The sequence below is a fragment of the Lotus japonicus genome, chromosome 2 (genome assembly GCF_012489685.1).
Source record: "Lotus japonicus ecotype B-129 chromosome 2, LjGifu_v1.2".
Classification (NCBI taxonomy): domain Eukaryota; kingdom Viridiplantae; phylum Streptophyta; class Magnoliopsida; order Fabales; family Fabaceae; genus Lotus; species Lotus japonicus.
Window position 1 is genome coordinate 79,008,159 of NC_080042.1, and position 5,226 is coordinate 79,013,384.

A 5,226-nucleotide genomic window follows, 5' to 3' on the forward strand; every position below is an offset into this window, starting at 1 on the left:
GAATTCCTAGACGTAATCCCTTACCATCTAGAAAACCCAAAAGGAATAATATAACTCAAGCTCTCTCAAAGACATTCCCAATGACCAATCTATCCTAATACAAGGTATCCTAGGCTTGCGAATCTCCGTTCTCACCCGAAAACTCCTGTTAGAACTCGGAACCCCACCTGTCACGTGGAAATCCACTATTGCTCTTACCTAGATATTCTCACCTTAAGACAATTGGTTCAGTGAGTGGTTTCTCTCTTGAACCGGACCCGCATTTATCTCCCGATCTCATGCTAGTCCTCGGAAATCTAACGCAAATCACTGATACTTGAAGCACATAAAGCAAAACTTTAACACACAAATGGTGACCTAAGACATAGGTGTTCTACCTTCATTGAACTAAGCATACACTAATTAGTGAACTCTTTTGATTATCAATTGATTGGTTAGAAGCATGAAGCATAGAAAGAAACACCATACATGAAAGATTATCATTTACATTCATGAAAAGAGTTTATAACAAATCAAAGAATCAAGTTTCAATAATCTAAATACAAAAATAGAAACAACATGTACAAGGGATAAGGAAGAAGAGATGAAACCCAGAAGAACGGCGAAGCACCCACGACGATAGAAGCTTTCCCAAGCTTTCCATCGCCTCCGAGAGGTTGTCACGGTCCTTCGGCGGTCGCCGCCACGCTCCGGAGCTTCAATCTGTCAATCCTAGACCCAGGGACCCTTCCCTCATGAAGCCCAGCCTCCTATGAATGTTTTAGGGAGGAAAAAATGGAAGAGATCCTGAAAATTTCGTGGTCTGCCCTTTTATAGAGTTTCTGGCCGACCTTAGTTGGCTCAAGCCAAGCTAAGTTGGCTCAAGCGAACCTTTCTTTATGCTGAAGTAGTTAAAACCGCCTTCAGTTGGCTCAAGCTAACTCAAGTTGGCTTAAGCGAACTATGCTGAAAATCTACTGTAAAGTGATGGCTTGAGCCAACTTTCTTCACTTGGTTTTCTTGCTCAAATCTTCATGAAACTCCAACCTACATCAAAAACCAAAGATTAAACAAAAAAACTCACAATATTTACACGATTTCTACATCAAATTAAGTATTTACTAAATCCACTACTTTGGGGACTAAAATGATGAATAAATGAAGCACACACGTAAGATAAGTGCCTAAAAAGATAACCAAATATGCGTAAAAATGACACTTATCAAGTACACATCCCGCGAGTTTGACAAATTCTACGAGGATGAAGGCATAGAGCGACAACTTACAGTCGCATACACTCCACAACAAAATGGAGTGTCTGAAAGAAAGAATCAGACGGTTATGGAGATGGCCAAATCAATGCTCAAGGAGAAAGGAATGCCTAACACTTTCTGGGCAGAAGCAGTTTACACTGCTGTCTATATACTCAACAGATGTCCAACAAATGCAGTACAAAATAAGACTCCAGTTGAAGCTTGGTGCGGGAAGAAGCCATCGGCAAAGCACCTAAGGGTCTTCGGATCTATATGCTGCATTCATGTGCCAGATGTAAAAATGCACAAACTAGAAGACAAGACTATACGAGGTATCTTCCTCGGATATAGCACAAAGTCTTAAGGCTACCGGGTCTACAACTTACAAACTAAGAAGCTTACGATCAGCAGAGATGTTGAAGTCGACGAGAATGCATCTTGGAATTGGGATGAAGAAAAAGTGGAGAAGAACATTCCCATACCAACGCAACGACCTCAAGAAGAAGTTGAAGAAGAAGCAGAAAATCCAGGTGAGCCTACTTCACCTCCACAACAACAAAAACAACAACAAGATTCATCACCAGAGTCTGCTCCTAGAAGGGTAAGATCCTTAGTGGATGTATATGAAACCTGCAACTTGGCCATACTTGAGCCTGAAAGCTTTGAAGCAGCATCAAAGCAGGACGTATGGGTCAAGGCAATTGAAGAAGAAATAAAGATGATAGAGAAAAACAACACATGGGAGTTAGTAGATTGCCCACATGGAAAAGACATCATTGGGGTTAAGTGGGTCTACAAGACAAAGCTCAACCCTAATGGCACTATACAGAAGCACAAGGCGAGGCTAGTAGCGAAGGGTTACTCACAACAACCTGGCATCGACTATAATGAGACATTTGCACCAGTAGCTCGTCTTGATACGATAAGAGCTCTAATAGCTCTTGCAGCACAAAAAGGTTGGAGCATTCATCAATTAGATGTCAAATCAGCCTTCCTCAACGGTGTACTCGAAGAAGAGATCTATGTGGAGCAACCACAAGGGTTCGTGTGCGAAGGAAATGAAAGCAAAGTGCTAAGACTTAGAAAAGATCTCTATGGCTTGAAGCAAGCTCCTCGAGCATGGTATAGTCAGATTGATCAGTACTTCATCGATCGAGGATTCAGGAGGAGCAAGAGTGAGCCTACACTGTACATCAAGACTCAAGGTCAGCATACTCTCTTACTCTCCTTGTATGTAGATGATCTTATCTACACAGGAAACAATATTAAAATGATGATGGAGTTCAAAGAAGACATGATGAAGACTTTCGAGATGACTGATCTTGGCTTGATGAGCTACTTCCTCGGTATAGAGGTAAGTCAGAGAAATGATGGAATATTTATCTCACAAAAGAAATATATAGAATGCTTACTCAAGAAGTTCAAGATGTATGACTGCAAGCCTGTAAGTACTCCACTCGTGACAAATGAGAAACTACAGAAGGATGATGGAACACCAGAAGCTGATGCATCGCGCTACAGGAGTCTAATTGGAAGTCTTCTATATTTGACAGCTACACGGCCAGACATTATGTATGCTACAAGTCTACTATCAAGATTCATGCAGAGCCCAAGTCAGATACACTTTGGAGCAGGCAAAAGAATCCTAAGATACCTGCAAGGAACAAAAGAGTTTGACATATGTTACAAAACCACAACCAACTCAAGGTTGCTTGGCTACACTGACAGTGATTGGGCAGGTTCGGTAGATGACATGAAAAGCACTTCCGGCTATGCTTTCTCACTTGGATCAGGAATATTTTCTTGGGCGTCTAAGAAGCAAGCTACAGTTACACAATCAACAGCTGAAGCAGAGTAAGTGGCGGCTGCTGAAGCAACAAGTCAAGCTATATGGCTAAGAAGAATAATTGAAGATTTGGGAGAAAAAACAAGATGGGCCTACTATACTCTACTGTGACAAAAAATCAGCTATTGCTATGGCGAAGAATCTGGTGCATCACAGCAGAACAAAGCACATAGCAATTAAATACCACTTCATCAGAGAAGCTGAGACAACAAAAGAGATTCAGCTCAATTACTGCAGGACCGAAGATCAAATGGCAGATATATTCACGAAGACATTACCGAGACCAAAATTTGAAGAGCTACGCACTATGCTTGGAGTTGGAGAAATTTGCATCAAGGAGGAGTGTTAAACTATGTTGCAAATTCTAGAAACTACTACATAATACCATTATAGAAATAGAAATATCTAGACAATGTAATTACTTGTAAAGTCTAGAAACTATCTAGAATTCTCTAATAATTAAAAAGTTAATGAACCGACATATAGAGTCGGTGTTTCACAGCCTATAAATAGGCATCCAGTTCATGTAATCAAGCATCGAAAGATCAATAGACATTTTTCTTCTATAACAAAGTCTTCACAACTATTCTGTCACATAGTAACACTACCTTGGCCATTCCCAATCAAATCAAATCAGTTCTAGCAACATTATTTAAACCTTTCTAGTATCTCAAATATTTACAGAGCCCCATAGTAAGCTTCAGAAGAAGATCTAAAAATGGTGGACTGCTTCTTTGATTTCCAAGAAATGAGTGAATCTCCAAGAAATATACGATAGTCTGTAATGGATGCTAGTAGTTGGATGCCTGCAACTTTTGGGAGACGAGTAGTGACCAAAATTGAAGCCCCCTTTCCTCCACATTTCAGTACAGATTTCAACCTTTGCCAATTCTCTTGTTAATCGTTCCACACGTCATCCAAAACAAGCAAATATCTTTTTCTTTGCAGTAAATCCATAAGTTTTCGCTGCAGCGGGTCTAGATCTAAATCTGCACAGGGATGCTCGGTTGCTGATTCTATGATAGATTTTGCCATTCTTTTCAAACTGAAATCTTTCAACACACACCCAAATTCTTTGTTCAAAGTGGTTGCCTACCTCTCATTATTGAAGACAAGTTGTGCAAGTGTGGTTTTTCCTAGTCCACCTAAACCTAGTATTGGATAGACTGCTAAATCCTCAAAATTATCCTTATCTTCATCTCTTCCATAGACTTTTGGTTGAGTGATGATTGAGGTGGTTTGGCGCCAATCATTGCTTTTATGTGTAACCATCTCAGTTCAATGAAACTTTCTTCTTTGTTCAGCAATTTCATCCAACCTCTCCCTTATCCCCTTCATTTTCTTAGCAGTTTTATGACGGAAAACAACATGTTTGGGATGAAAAGAGGATAAGCAAGAGCTTTGTACCTTGTCTGATAAACCACACATGTATCCCTCGCTCTCCATCTCCAATGCTTCAGTTGCACACTCGTCCATGATGTCATGAGAGCGTGGGCGCCATCTTTCAGCTTTTGCAGCCAATCCTTAATAGCTCTATCCGTGAATTGTTTCTCATCAGCATCTTCAAGTGTTGCCTTGATTGCAGTGAGTGTACTGGACATCCTTTTCAAGTCTTGACCAAAACCCAGAAACAGGACAATCTCCTTCGGAACGAGTGAGCTCAATTTCTTGAGCACAAGTTCAACCACAGCTTCAGCCGTCTTCTCCATATTTTGCTCTCGAAATGAATATGCAAGAGTTTATGCAGTGTACAGTTGAGAAATGTAGTGCTAGGCTAGCATCAAGCAAGAATATTAACAAAGAGGAGATTAATTCTTTGCGTCCACTAATGTTGTACTTTTGGAATTGTAACAACTTCTAAAAATATTATACTCTATAGTCTATACCTTGCATCACGTGAAATCTTTACTCCACAACCGCAACAATTTCCATCGTTGTTCCATACTCCATTACCTTAAGTATTCTTTACTTTTATTCCTTAATTTGCTTCACTTTCTTTGTTAGTGACGGAAAAATATCCGTCACAGTATTCTTTACTTTTATTCCTTAGTTTGCTTCACTTTATATACGACACTGGCTGTGGTGCCACTTTTATTTTCACTCTTTGTTAGTGACGGAAAATTATCCGTCACAATATCCTAGTATATT

At 40.0% G+C, this 5,226-nt stretch overlaps 1 pseudogene; it reads right to left on the reverse strand.

Annotated features, from left to right (window-relative positions):
• Nucleotides 1–3,756: 3,756 nt before the first annotated feature.
• Nucleotides 3,757–4,980, reverse strand: LOC130739954 (putative disease resistance protein RGA3; annotated as a pseudogene).
• Nucleotides 4,981–5,226: the final 246 nt, after the last annotated feature.